This window comes from Terrapene carolina, unplaced genomic scaffold (genome assembly GCF_002925995.2).
Source record: "Terrapene carolina triunguis isolate 2854851 unplaced genomic scaffold, T_m_triunguis-2.0 Scaffold193, whole genome shotgun sequence".
Classification (NCBI taxonomy): domain Eukaryota; kingdom Metazoa; phylum Chordata; order Testudines; family Emydidae; genus Terrapene; species Terrapene triunguis.
In genome coordinates, this window is record NW_020664544.1 from 1,565,544 (window position 1) to 1,581,157 (window position 15,614).

A 15,614-nucleotide genomic window follows, 5' to 3' on the forward strand; every position below is an offset into this window, starting at 1 on the left:
GCTCATTTCCACGGGGGCTGCCCATGCTGCGAGCGTCAGTGGAGATGGAGCAGCATTGGCAAGGATGGAGATTCGCCTGGTCGGGGCCGGTGCACAGAAATCCACCCTGGTGCTCAGAGCTGAGTGGGAATCACAGCAGCCGTGCTTCCCAGGAGCGAAGCATAAACCAGCGCAGCCTGCAGAGACGTCTCCGTGAGGGAGGTTCCTGTCGCTATTGGGAGGCGCCCTGATGTTACAGAGGCAGTGGGGGTATAAAACCCCCAGACAGACCGACAGACTTCCCTGCAGAGCGGTACGAACTGCCCCTTCCCTTCGTGGGATGTGATGCCCACTGGACACTGTTCCTAGAAAACCTTTGCGAGGCCTCCCAGCGGGGACACTCCTAAGAGAAGCAGTAACATGGCATCTGTGTCACCTCACTTTTCACACCCCATTAAGTACAAAAAACAAAGAAGAGAAAAATCAACGTTTTTCAGTCTAAATGGAGTTGCCCCAGAATCTCTAGCTTGCCGCCGAATCCAGGGACCTCATGGGAGGCTTTAGGCCTCCTTCATCCCAATCCTTTGCTTTCGACTGGCTAACGTGAGGTATCTTTGTCTCGCCTGTCTCCTGCCCCGGCTGCCAGAGCCGGCTCTACGCTGTTTGCAGAACTGATGTTATTAGAACAGCCAGAAACCAGGGCCCAGGGTGAAGTTTGACTCCAAGAAGGAAAAACGTACATTTGTCTCCCCTGCTCAGATGATGGGTGTGTCTGCGTCTCTTCCTTGAGGAGTTCTGTACAATCGTTCCCATCTCCCAGCTGGGGGACTGAGACACAGAGAGGTGAAGTTATACAGGGAGGCTGCGTTTCAGAACTTCCTGGCAGCGTGAAGCTCAGATTTGGACAGCGCACAGGACTGGGACGCGGGAGCCCTGGGTTCTGTGTCCCGCTCTGTCGCTGACCTGCTGGATGACTTTGGGCAAATCGCGTCCCCTCTTTGTGCCTCAGTTTCCCCATCTGCAAAATGGGGATAACAATACTGACCTCCTTCGTAAGGCATTCGGGGAGCGATAGCTGCTGATTTTCAGCTTTTCACCCCACTCCGTTCTGCGTGCATCCCAGTTTGTTATTGTAGGGTTGATCAGCTGGATTGCCCATGCCAAATTGTAGGATTATTCTTGCGTGGCAGGGCTAGGGTTATTGTGGCAGTCCTTGAACAGAGGGGGTCACAAACAGCATGCAGGCAACTGCCTCTCTTCTTTTGAAATCTGAGCCCAGCAGTGTCCAGGTCCAGGGAAGCAGCTCTGCCTTATGGCCTGACTCCAGTTCGAGAGAGCCAGCCCTCCTGCTGCTTGCTACAGCTCCCCCCAGAAGAGATGCATCACACAAGTAACAAGGATGCACTGTGTTTTCAAAGTCTGTATGCTGCTCGCTAAGAAACTACCTGGATGTAGGTAACAGGCCATCTGCTGCCTCCTGCCATAGCACTGTGTCCCAGCTGCTCAGGAGAGCAGGGCTGCGGCACACGCGAAGAGAGGATGGGTATTTACTGAAGAGAGGATGGGTATCTCTTGTCCCCCCCCCCCCAGTCTGTAAGGCCAGCTGCATGGGGCGGGGCTGGGGTGCTTTGATTCCACACCCGACAGTCTCGCTGGGATTAAAAGTAGAACCCCCAGCCCCTCGAGTTCCTCTGCTGTGTGTAGGGAGGAGCAGGGCTGGGGGGCTGGGCAAATGCCAAGAGTCTGCGGGCGGAGGAGAGGGGTTGGGGGAGTTGGGGGGGCAGGGGACACGCTCCTGCTCAGCCATAAACTGTGGGCCTGATTCTCTGCTCTCAGGGTGTGACTAGACGAGGGAAATGTGCCGTGATTACACCGACATAGGCCCCAGCGCAGGCAGGCTGCATCCGTGCAAAATGGGGCTTCCACCAGGGTCACTTAGCGCTCAAAAAAGCCCACAAATCCACTGCCGTATGGACAGGGCCTGGCTTCTGCAGCAACCCCATGGCAATGAATGGAGCTAGGGTGAAATTCACCCCGGCCAGCAAGAGCCTGAGGCACCACGTCTAGCCCAAGTGATACTAACGCCTTGAGCTGCCGGCCCTGCAAGAAGGGGTGTCAATCCCCCCCGCCCCCCGAGGCTAACAGAGAGCAGCCTGGAGCCCTCTGGCTGTTAAATAGATGGGGGGGGGGTTACTTTTATTTCTGCCTCCCCCCAAGTAGTGCAACTTTAAAAAAAAAACCCAGAAACAAAATTTCATGCACTAAATATCAGGGCCTGGGATTCTGCAGAGACCTGGCTTTATAATTGGATCTGTCAAAAACCCGTCACACTTAATGTGCAGCTGTCAACAAGACGTGTTGTTACTTGCTGCACTTCAAGGATGCTGTGCTTCCCCCACCTCTTCCCGATGACACACCAGAGCGGAGTCCAGCACAGATTGCCCCTACACTGGGTGCCCCAGCCGGCCCCTCCCATCCTGGAGAGACTTGGAGTGACACATCCATCAAATTAACTCGCTGCAAACTGGGCTTGAAAACAGTAAGTCCATCCTTCCCCACGGAAGCGTCTCTTGTTTTCTCCTTAGGAGCCACCTGCAGTCGGAGTGTTTGGATAATGGGCCAGATCCTCTGCTGGTGTCAATGGCGCTATCGCAGTTTAGACAGCTCAGGATCTGGTCTGTGATTTTAGACTTGCATGCAAGGGGCGTGTTTGGGTAATGAGCCAGCTCCTTTGCTGGTGTAGATGGCCGGAGCTCCGCTGAAGTCCAAGCCCATTGACCCCAGGTGGGGATCTGGCCCAATATTTCCGCTCTCCAGTGTGCTACTAATTTTTTATTTTCCTCCTGCGGCCTAATAACTTAGCCAGGGTTTTGCAAGTACGCTGGGCTGCCCTGAAGGGATGAGTTACCATAATGCTGTCTTATTTATCATTTCTATAAGGGGGGAAATCTAATTTCTGAAACCAGCCACAAGCCTGGATCCTTCCCCAACCAGCCACTGGAGGAAAACAACGTTCAAGAGCCCAGCTCCTCGGCTGCTGTAAATCGGTGTGACTCTGTTAACATTAGTGCGCGGTGAGCTCCGTTGCCTTCGACGGCGTGACGATGATCTGCATTTGCTGCACATCTGGCCCCACCCAGCTGTGCAGATGTGATTCTCTGCTCTGCGCAGCTCTGAGCTTCTCCCTCGGGCCTCCATCCTACAAAAATGCACCTGTGATTTCAGCAGGACGACTGGAGCTCAATGTTAAGCATGTGTAATCGACTGGGGAGTGTGTTACTCGTCCCTGCCCAGGCCCAGCTACGGACCGTAGGAGTTGGTACGGCCTCAGCTACAGCGCTTGATTCTTTAGCTTACTCGCTAGTCGCTTGCGCGGAGGTCCCTGGGTCGCTCCCTGAGGTTGGCCAAGAGGGGGACTGGCCCATGTGCATGGCAGTGTTTGCAGGATCGGGCCTAGACCCAGGACCCTGCAAGTTGTGGTGTCATTGACAGCCGGGAGTGTGAAATGCAGCTGTGTGAGGCGGTGGAGGAGTCCTAGTGCAGGGTGATTCCCTGAGGCCTTCTAGTCTGACTCGTCCTTCCACACCTCAGCGAAAAGCCACGTCCCAATTGCTTTCCAGCTCCGGAACCTCGGCTCCAGTTGCCAAAAGAATTCCAACCCCTGAGCGCGTTGGGAGTGCGAATACCCTCGCCTGGCGTTGTCCCTCGAGCAAGAAGAGACTTCAGCATAGCTGTGTTACCCATTCACATCACCTGGCTACATTATCCCTCCCTCCGTGCTCCCAGGCCTTCTGTGTTTGACGCCGTCTCTCCCGGTTTGTTGTGTTTGACGAATATTTTAAGCACAACAGGGCAGGAACATCGCCTCTTAGTTGTGGGTAGCAGGCCGCGCACACCCATGGCGCTGCGTCAGTGGAGCTGGGAGCTGATCAATGCACACGGATGTGCCCGGGGACTGCACCGTGTGACATGTTTAGGACTCTGAGATGGGCATTATATTGCACAGCGCCAGTGAGCTGAAAACTGATGCTCTGCCTCTCACGGCACAGCTCCTTGCCAGCTGGGCTAAAGGCCGCGGGGCCCCAGAGCCGTTAATCTGCTCCTCAGGACGCAGTCGTGTAGCTGGGACCGAATCAGCAACGCAAGCTCAGCAGAGTCGTAGAACATATTAAGTGCGCCCTGTCACGGTGCTGTTTGGCCCAAGCGAGGTCAGGGCCGTGGTGCTGGGCACCGAGCACACAGCCAGTGAGGGACAGTACCAGCCTGAACAGCTTACAGTCGAACCAGACAAGACAAAGGGTGGGTGGGGAAACTGAGGCAGGGAGAGGGGAAGTGATTTGCCCAAGGTCTCCCAGCAACTCAGTAGCAGAGCTGGGGACAGAACCCAGATTTCCCCCCCCCCCCACCGAGGCCCTACCCACTGGGCCAGACTGCCTCTCCAGATCTTTAGTGGAGTTGGTTCAAAGCTCATGGTAGAGCTTACACATGGTTTTGCAGAGGCCAGGCTATCTTAGGACCCCCTCAGGTTTTTTCCTGCCATGGGAGTGTGTTGTTACAAACCCAGTTTTGCCTGGGGCTCTGCACCTTCAGACATTGCTGCACCTCGCCACGCTTTCCCTTCTGCTCTAGTGTCGTCACCCAGCCGGCTCTGCCAGCCCCGAGGCCGCACAGAGCGAAAAGGAGGCTAAAACAACCCTTTGAAGGAGAGGAAATGAGATCAGAGAGAGGCGTGGCCGGAGCCTTCCTGTCAGGGGTGTTCTTCTCCTAGGGTGACCAGACAGCAAGGGTGAAAAATCGGGACGGGGGTGGGGGGGAATAGGCACCTATATAAGACAACGCCCCAAATATCGGGACTGTCCCTATAAAATCGGGACGTCTGGTCACCCTCATTTCTCCGGGCCAGATCCCCTTGGGATATACCTAGGACCAGCCTATCTCCCCCCATGCAGCAGCTCCATCAGGATTCCTGCGTGGGGGATATGAGAGGCGCATACCGTGAAGCATGCAGCTCATCTGGCCACAGCTTGCTCAGCCCGCTCATCTCGTCTGTTTCTAGCACGTAAAGGGCTGCGTCGCTTCCCTGATCTCGACCTCGGAAAAAGTGACCAGTTCAAATGTGCATTGACAATGCTTGTGCCATCCGAAGAGAATGAACCCCTCCCGAAGCCTGGCTTTGTCCAGGTGAGGCTGGGAGCCTTGAAAGCACTGTTGTGTTTTCAACAGGGTGGCTGTGATGTTTGAACCTGGGACCCTCAGCATGTCGCCCTTCCGCTCACATGGTAGAGAGAGTTCTCTTCAGCTGCTGGTAGTAGCAAGTTGTTATCCTCTCAGTGCGCCCACGTTGGTTCACTGCAGGTGTGTCCTTGGGCATGTCATTCATCCCTCCCCTTGCCTCAGTTTCTCCAGCTGTGTAATGGGGCTAATGAGACCTGGTTACTCTGCAAGGGTGTTGGCTGAACGCTCATACAGCACTGAGGGGTGATTATAGGAAGAGGGAGAATTACATTACAATGTGATGGGCCGGTGTCTCAGGCACTGGCCTCTGGCTTTGCAGGCTGAAATTACATGTAGGTCCCTGACTCGTCTAATTGCCAGGTTTGTCATTTCAATCGGGCGCAGCCATGGGTGTGACATAAATCTCGCCTGCCAAATTGCACCCACACTTCTGTTTTGCCTGCCCAAATGTCAGCCTGCTGGAAAGCATGTTCTCCTGCAGCTGCCCTGCTCTCCGGCTGGCTGCGTGCGTAGGGACGCTAGCAGGCTTTGGGGCCTGGGATTGGTGATAATATTCTGCCGCCTTCAGGGAACCAGAACAGAACTGGGGGGTCGTCTAGACCACCGTTCCTTTTCCTACTACACTAAGGTGCTCTGGGCCAATATTCCACCTCCTGCTCTCGGTCCCTCTAGGCTGGTACCCGGCTTCCTGCCACCCCGGAGAAGAGTGCTCGCCGTCCTGTCCTCCAAAACATCGGCGGCAGCACCTTGAGAGGTGGGCAAAACTCCTCTGCATAAGACCATTGGGCAAGTGCACTTCCATCTGCACCCCCTGCGGACTCACCCCCCAAAGCCTGTGGATTGGACGGATCTCCCCAGCATCACAGCTCACCCCACAACCGTTACAGCGCGGCACACTAGTCCTGCAGGGAAAGCGTCAGCCGTCAGCCCGGGTGCCCCATGTGAAGTGCCACGACGCAGCTGCCCTCTGATGTGACAGGACTACAGCAGGGACACGCTTAAGGCTCTTCTTTGGTGTAGCTTCAAACACATAACAAAATCCAGCAATGCAACAGTTCTTAGCAGAAAAAAGGAGCCTGAGAGATTATCCCGGAGCTGAGAGACAGCTTGGCCGCCCCACGGAGATGGCAGGTGTAGTGTTTTACTTTGCAGGTGCTATTCTCCGCCTGTGGGTCCGAGCTGATCTAGACTTTTCTGTTCAAAGGACCTTGTTGTCCCTTCATAGCAGCCTGGGTTGACCTTCCGGGGTGATTCATTGACAGGTGCTACTAATTAATCAAATACTTCCACGGTGGCGGGAGGCGTGAGGACAGTTCCCCAGCAGGGGGCCTTCTCAGATTCTTCTCTTGCTATTTTTTATTTTAAGGAAACCGTTCTTTCTGCAGATCAGTTTAGCTCCGTGTCTTTCCCCTGTGTTTTGCGTGAAGGAAGAGGAAGGCCTGTACATCGTGCATGCACGCACACACGTGTGCCCTCCCAAGAGTGTTCACCAGCACCACTTCTGCCTCCGCCACTAGGGTCTCTGCAGCGTTCCCAGCTGGGGGGACGAGAAATCTGCCTGGGGACTGGAACCCTCATAGTGTTAAAACCAGGGTCATAGGCTCGAGTTCAATGTGAAATTCCACTTGCATATGTCGTAGCTCTTCACGGTTCTGTCTTAAACTCCCATGTCCAGGGAGGAAGGTGTCACGGACTCACAGATCGTGCCCACTCTTGGCCCCATGCGGTCTGGCCCTTTCAGTGAGACAGCCCTTCTCGGGGGTCCACTCTCTCTTGGGAGGCAGGCCTGAGCTTCCAGAGCTCTGGGTTCCGTTCCTGACTCTGCCACAGACCCCCAGGGTCACTTTGAGCAAGTCACTTCATTTCCCTGGGCCTCAGTTCTCCCTCTGTAACGAGGAGGGGAGAGTTCTCTCTTCCCCGTCTCTTTGGACTGGAAGCTGTTTGGGGCAGGGACTTTCCCTCACTATGCATCTGTGCAGCACCTGGCACGTTGGGGCCCATTGTCAGTACTATAATATAATGGCATCTGTCTCATCACCACTGCGCTGTCCCCGTGGTGTCTTAGCTAAGTGCATGCAATTTCTCCACAGTGCTGCCCCGAGCCGTGTCAGGGCTCCGACTGTCTGCACCAACTGGTGAGTTTAGCAAATCTTATTAACGTTTCTAAAAGCCCTTTTCATGCTTTAGACAAGAGGACAAAATTCTGGGCACGTCAGTGGTTTTTGCTCGTAAAGATGGCGCGTGTAACACAGAGACGTCTAAGTGCCGATTATGCTTGTGGACAGATCCAATTTGTACTTTCTAGCTCTGCAGCCTTGAGTGCTTAGCCGATTTTTTTCGGTGTGTGTGTGTGGCGGAATGTTTTTAATGTGTTCCTGGAAATTCTTTGAAGACCTTTACTTTCCACAGCCTCTATGCAAAGCCTGGCTGTGCAGGGGGACTTGTAGCTATGGTGCTGCTGGGTGGGTTTTGTGTTTTTTTCCCCAGGAGATACGGAATGATGCTGGATATTTGGCTAATCTGAAATTCAGGGATGGGTCTGCCAGGATTCCATCTCCTCCGCTGCGTGCTCCACGTGGGAACCGGGCAGGGAGCAGGGAGTGAGGTCCAGTGAGTTAGAGCTAGGGAGCGGGAGCTATATTTTCAAAAGTGGCTAGTGGGTTTGGGTGCCATATTGGGCCCTGATTTTCAGAAAGGGCTCAGCACCTGCCTTCTGAGAACCTGACCCCTTAAGGTGTCTTGGAACAGAGCAACAACAGTGGAGATGCCCCAAATCGCTCGCCATTTTGAAAAACTTTAATTTCCTAGTTCCCAATTTCCCCTAACTTGTGCCAGGACTCCGGGCTTCTATTCCTAGCTCTGGGGTCTAGAGTAGTGGGCTGGGAATCAGGACTCAGGGTTCTCTGTAAAGAGAGTGGTGTCTACTGGTTAGAGCTGGGGGGGGCCTGGAAGTCTGGACTCCTGGGTTCTGTTCCAGCTCTGGCAAGGGAGTGCAGTCCAGAGGAGCCAGGGAGTCACCTCTGCTTCCTTCTACTCCTAGTTTTGTCGCCGATTCACTGTGTGGCTTTGGGCAAGTCGTTGCCCCTCTTTGTGCCTCAGTTTCCCCATCTCCCAGTTGGGAAGTGGAGCCTTCACAAGGGGGATGTATCAGACTACGACCGTAAAGCAGATCCGTCGCTGAGGGGGGGCGGCCAAGCTAGGTGCTGCTACGAAGCGTGGATGTGTGGTTCTGTTTGTCACCCCAGCAATCAAACCCTTGTCGCCTGTGTTTGATGAAAGGCCACGACACGTGTTACCTTTTGATTCCTTCTCTTTATTTATTTTTTTCCCTTCATTTGTCCCTGGGAGATGAGCCTTGGTCTGGAACTTATTAGTCACAAAGCCCTAACCTCTCGCGCATTCTTGCTATCTGAGAAATGAATTATTAATGGTGCATTAAACAGAGCCTGGAAAGGGGCCCCGGGACACTGATAATCAGGAGCTAATTGAGGAAGAAATGAGATACCGCTCCCATCGCAGAGTGAGGAGCGTGCCGCACTGTGATACCAAAGGTGACCCTGCTGCAGCGGCGGGGCTGCCAGCACCGGGCGAGCTGCTCACAAACTATCACTGAGGGGCCAAGGGCACGGCGGGGGGAGACTTGCTCTTCCTGGCTCTGGGACTGCATTCAGGCTTCCTCGTCCCTGCTTTAACCATTAGCCCACGCTCCCATCCCAGAGCTGGGCTAGAACTCAGGAAGACCGAGGTGAAACATAAGCTGGCTCGGGGGGAAACGCTGCCTGCCAGTGAGATTTCATCCCACGGGGAAATCCTTCGCACAAGGAGGGGCGAGGAACCCCATCTCTGGAGACGTTTTCAACCAGCCTCGATGAACGATGGGAGAATGCGCTCTGGGGCACAGGCCTGCCCCGGATGCAGGGAGAGACTGGGACTTTCCTGCCTCTCTAACGCTGGTGTCCCAGATCCTCGGCTGGTGCAAACCAGCAGAGCTCCCATGGTGTCGGTGGAATGACACCAGTTCACACCAGCCGAGCCCGGGAGATGGATTCCCAGGCCCGGAACGTGTCGCTCAGCGAAGGCCAGAAAGAAATATACGCAAAGCTGGTGCCTGCCTTCCTACACGAGAAGACCTTGAAACAGTTTGGATGCAGATGAAGAGTTGGTTTTAATCCCTCCCGCCACGCGCGCACACACGCTCCACCCCACCCATGAAACGAAATCCACAAGCACAGCTGGTTTTCGGCCCCTGCCCTCCAGAATCGCCCTTGCCAATGTGCAGTACAGACCACGGCGAGCAGCAGGGAATGTCGGCTGCTAGGTTCAGGGGTGGGGGGCGAGCAAGGGGGAAGGCATGGAGCCCCCCCCCCGCTGTGTTTAAAGCCTCAAGCAGCCATCTTCCTGCTGCAGAGGGCAGGCCAGAGCAGAGACCTTTCACCAGGAACCGCAGGAAGGTGCTACCCAAAGCTCTCCCCTACCAGCCTGGTAGTGACGGCGCCTGAGTGGCAAGAGACTTCTGCCACCTCTGTGGTGATGACGATCATCGTATGCGAGTGTGGTGGCACAGCAGTGAGCAGCCCCCCCGCACCTGGCACACACGCACGCGCTTGCCAAGGAAGTTCATGAGCGGGATCCTGCAGCGATGGAAACCCACCTGCCCCGAGCGGTTCTGGTTTGAATTCCCCCCTCTGGGAGGGTAACCCCCATAGCCGGCCCTCCCAGCCCACCAGCCCCAGCCGACCTCTCCTGGCTGCCGAGGGAGGACGGAGGCAGCTCTTCGGATTCTCCATCCCTGAAGCCATTCTCACCCCTGACCTCCGTAGGCTGCAGCAGAACGTGCCTGTCTCTGCTCTGGGCAAGGCCTGGGCGTTGTGTCCCCCAGCTTCCATCTCTGCCTGCCGGTCACTGAGCCTGTATTTGCTAAGAATCGGCCTCCGTTTACTCCCTGGGGGGCTGGGGCTGGCAAGGGAGAACGCCAGGGAGAGCGGGGCCTAGGGTGACCAGACAGCAAGTGTGAAAAATTGGGACAGGGGGTGGGGGGTAAGAGCAGCCTATATATAAAAAAAAAACCCCAAAATCAGGACTGTCCCTATAAAACCGGGACATCTGGTCACCCTAGTGGGACCCCGGTGGCGTCTGGAGAACCCGGCCTGTAGGAAGTTGTCAGGAGTCTCGTCGAGCTCTATATGTAGATTAGCCTTTTGCATTATTCATACGGGGACGCATTCTACTAGGCAGCGGAATGATGAAAGCAGGAGGGTAATTGGGGCCAGAGAACGCTCTGTCCGGATCTCCGGGAAGGACACAGCTTTACGGTGAGAGTAAGAGTGATGCTGCTGGGATCCAACGTGCATGTGAGACAGACAGACAGACCCACCCCTGCTGCAGCCAGCTAACGAGCAGGCAAATTATTTCCAAGGTCCAGTCGATGGCAAACCTTTCGCTGTCACTCCCTGATCACTGGAGACAGAGTGAGCCCCCCGCGCTGGGCCTGCTCGGCCCTGCTCTCTGAGCCCATTCCTGTGCAGGACAGGGGTCGGCGGGTGCAGGCTCCCATCTCGGCCAGACGCAGCTAACCCCTTGCAGGGCACAGGTGGAAATATCCGTGATTAAACCAAACTGCAGCATGAGGTGTCACCACACCGGGGCGCAGTGATCCCTGCCTGGCTGATCTGCCGTGGCAGGATGCCCTGCGGGCTGCATCGTAAGGGGAAGATGCTGAGCTTCCGACCAGATGCCGAGGGGACAGGCACAGAAGAGGGAACCCTCTGGCCAGGCCAGTGCCTGCGCAGCATGTACCAGCTGCTGGGAGCAGACGATGTGTCCGGCCCCATGAGGGAAGGGAGCTGCGGCTGCAAATAAACTGATGCATGTCAAAGACTGTGTTCTTCTGGAGGGGCTCACTGGAGCTCATGATCTATTGCAGCTGGCCTCAGGCTGCCCCAGTGGCTCAGGGCAGTGCCCTGCCACGCTCCAACACCTGCATTCCGAAATGCAGCCACCCGGGCAGTAGCGGGAGGATGTAGGTGGGTGCACAGCACCCAACTCAGGGGCCTGATTTTCATCGGGCCCGAGCGCCCACAGCTCTCTTTGGAGCCGACGGGAGGGCCATGCGCTTGGCACTTCTGCCAATCAGGCTTTTTCCGTAGGTGCCCACTTGGGACTGTTGTATTCATAGGAGGCTATGACGTGGGAGCGCCTGCAGGCTGGAGCATTGCATGCTGGGATCAGTAGTCACCTCTGTATCAAAGGGGGGGCTGTCATCTATAATTTAGAACTCCAGGGTCCCCCTTGTCTGTCTGTCTGATTCCTACTTATTCCCTCACTTCCTCCCTCCGTCTCACTTCAGTCACCTCTCAAAATACCCTGAGGTTCTGCGTCCGTGGGGTCCCGTGCCAATCAGTTCACGGAGCAGCATGCCCCCCCCCCTTGCTGTGAGCCTAGCGTCTGGGCGATGCCTCCACTTGTCCATCCACCCTGACATTTTAAACCAGCCCAGCCCAACCCAGGCCCGCTGGGGGGTGCTAACGCAGTGTCAGAGCTCAGTGGCTGTGGGGGTCTGTGCGGAGGGGAAGCAGGTACTGTATACATCATGCATTTACTGCTCCCCTTGCAAGCTGTGCTATGCATGCTACGCTGGCCTGGGCAGCAGGAGCCACCAAGCAGCAGCATTCGGGGAGTTGTCTCTTCCGGGAAGCTTGGAGAACTAGCTTGAATTTTGCCCATGAAAATAGGTTCTAGCTCATTTATCTTTTGCCCCTCCCCAGCTAGTCTCTCCTGTGTTTGGACCTTTACAGAAATATTCTCCTGTCTTTTCAATTCACCTGCATCCCCTTCACATAACCCAGGTGTGGAAAGGGACAGTTCTGGCCAAATCCTGCAGTCCTCACTCAAGCAAAACTCACCATAGATGCCAAGCTCTGTCTTTGGGTGACCTGTGACTGATTGTTTAAAGAGCTGGGCCCTTCCCCCCGATCGGCCCTGTGGTAAGATGTTCAGCTGCGTGTGTGTGTTCTCCCTGTGTGCTGCCCCAGCTCTGCGCAGACAGCTGGCACAGCAGACCTCGAGTGACCCGCCTAATGACCACAAGATCTGTTAAGGGACGAAGGCACTGGGCCAGGTTTACTGTCAACAAAGCAAGGTAATAGCACCTGGCAGGCTCTACAAGGATACTAAGACCTGTATGCCTGTGACAGTGGATGCAGCTCAGTGAACGGCGGGACTTTGCATTCCCCCCTTGGCTGGACAGAGATACTTCTTCTGAGATACATCTTTATAGCCTGATACAAACAAGTTAATACTGCCTCTGACAGTTAGTTACTGCCCCCTGACGTGGCTAGTTATTACCCATCACCTTGTATATGTTGGTTCAATCAAAACATCTGTATTATGTACGGTCATCCTGACCTTTTCTTTTCGGAGGGCTCAGCGTGTTCCTGTTACCCTTGGGGAATGTGTCTGTACCATCCTTGATATCAGGATGTTCTGGTATCACTTGATAGCAGGATGTGTTTGCGTGAGCACTCTGTGACTAGCACATCTTAGGAATGTGTGTTTCTGCATTATCAGCCCTGTTCTTGCCAGATTCTGTGAGCAGGGCCTGCCTCACACCAGGGCTTATAACTCACGCTTTCTTCCTACTACTGGCCCGCAGTAGCAGGTGCTGGTTTCTCTCCAGTTCAGGCCATTCTAAGGGCCCCGCAGTGGCCGGGGCGGGAGGGGGCTGTGGTGAAGACTGCAGGGTTCACGGGAATACGGGAGCGAAAGGAAGACGTTGCTACCCTGGATCGGAACGTAGGGGTGGCCAGATTCACTCGGCTCTGCTCTGCCATCTCCAGCAGGGGCCCGTCCCAGCTGCTTCAGACGAGGGTAGAGACCCTGTGGGGACAGGAGAAATGGCCTAGAGGGGAAGCTTCTTCCCACCCCTTTCTGTTAGAGGTTGAAGCAGGAGGGTTCAGAGTCAAAGTTTTGTTTATTTATTTAAGGCAGACGTCACTGGGGACCAGCTCTGTTTGTCCCCCTTGCCTTGGTTTCCTGGCTGATACAAGAGACCGCCTGATCCCAGAGAAGCTGTGAAACCAGCAGGCAAGACTGTGCTTTACTAAAACACGCTGACCCCAAGGGGGGATTTCTGTGGCTCACCCCCGGCTCTGGTGCTCAGGGACGCCAAGGCACTTAGCAGGAAATGGCTGGATTAGTCGCACAGATACGGCGAGGCAATGGGAAGCGATCTATCCAGACTGAACTCTCTAGCACTCTTAATGAGCTCCAGACATCTGCGTGGGGAATTCCAGACCGACACAGAGGGGAATTCTCCTCCATCATGTTTCTCTAATGGCAGCCGAATCTTTGCCTGCAATAGCACATGGGGATCAAAGCCTTGCGGGGTTTGTTTAGGATCGACTCCGGCTGGTTTTCTCCAAGTGGCGTCATGGCACTCCATAGCAACGGGAGGTTCTGTTTAATGACAGGAGATCTGAGCCTCTGGCCCAAGCTGCCCACGGCTTTGAGTAGGGGATGAAGCCCCTTCGGGAAGGACACCCCGAGGACACTGTTCAGATCGACGTGACAGTGGCAGCCCCATCGTGCTGCATCCCCTGGGCTGAAGCTGCCAGAGAGGGTTTTCATCCCCCTGTCCACAGCCGGGGAAGGCATTTGCCCAAGCTCACACGAGCAGCCCTTGGCCGAGGCGGGAATTGAAACCCGTTTTCCTGCCTCCCCAGCCCAGGGCCTCAGCCACTGGACCACGCTGTCATCTGAGCTGGGGACTGGGGAAGCCTCCAGCTGACACCCGGTGGTGGTGGGTGTGGTACAGAGCAGGGACAGCCAGTCGAGAGCAGGGAAGATCCTGTATTGATCTGACAGCCCCAAAGCCCTGAGCTAGCCCCATGGCGGCGAGATTCCTCCGACACCCCACGTTCCCCCGCAGGGCCCCCTCTCAGAGGGAAGAGAGGCAGCGCTCCAGGCACCTCCATCCAGGCCTCGTCCTCCCTGCTGATTGCCTGGCACTGTGCTGGCATGTGGACACACCCGGGACTGCCACCCACCCACTGCCCCAAACAGCCTGCTGGCCCATGCTGGGCCTACACCAGCTGCGGAGGGCGTGCCAGCCCATTGCCACCCCCTTGCGGCATCTACAGCCGCAGCTCAGGTGGCCCCTGGCTACTGAAGAGTTATTCTGAGTCCCCCATGTGCTGATTAATCAGGTCCGAAACGTCCCCCCCCCCATGGGCTGGATTCTGCAGCATGGGTCTCCGGTGTAGTCCTGGCCAGGATTTAGGGAGACCCCCATGTGGTGGCACTGGACAGTGCAGGCTGGAAGCTGGCGAGCCAGAGGGGACGGCAGGTGCTGTCAGCATCCAGCAGCCTCAGGAAAGATCCCTTGTTGTGTGTCCCTCGCATCAGGATTCTCCCCCTTCCCTGCCATGAGACAGGCAAGAGCGAGCGAGCAGAATTTGTGCCTCTGTGCTACGCTGCCCTAGAGAACTCACCTTTGCAATAGCAGCTTCCTCTCATGCTGCACCACCTCCACGTCGGTTTCATTTAAACCCACCCGGGAGCCTGGAGACACGAGTTATACCAAAGCTTTTCTGTCGGGGTTTTCACAGTGCAAGCCCAGGCGCCTCTTTCGCCTTTTTCAGCCTAAGCGACTCGGCGCAGAGTAACTTCTCTCACGTTTTAATGACTTCTGCTTTATCATCATTCTCCACGGCTAGGAGCCCTGCGGCTGTCAGATTTCTCCTCTGCCACTCAGCCTACATTAAAATATAGACGACTTCTCCTTTTGGACCCGAGTTAAATTGCACAGGTTGGGCGAGCCATGCGACTTTCTGCAGCAGCTCATGCAAAGTGGTGAACAATGCTCCGGCATAAATAATATCCATTTCTTGCTATCGGAGGGAGTGACAAAGTCTGAAATTGCTTCTTGCTAATAGGACGTGATTGCTCAGAATACGTGCTCTTTGCTGCGCTGGAATTGACAGTAACGAGGAAGTGCATGGAGAAAGAAGAGGCCGGATTTTGTCTTGGGGAGGATTGAAAAACCATTTATTTTCACCTTACTGTCTGTCTTGAAGAAGGATGGCTTGTGGCTAACGCACACAAGACAGCTGGGTTCAATTCATGGCTCTGCCACGGAACTCCCCGGGAGCCCTTTGGCATGTCACTTAACTGTGCAGTGCCTCAGTTTCCTTTCAGCAAAATGGAAATACTCTTCCATTCTCCTGCGCTTTGTGTGTCTTGTCTACATGGACTGTAAAGTCCTTGGGACAAGGCCTGCCTGTCACTAGGCGTTGGATACAACTGGGCACTGGGGGCCCCTCATTCCAGGGGCAGATGTGCTCCAGGGGCTGCTGTGATACAAAATCATTTATCTTCATTCAGGAGCATTTACACTTAATTTT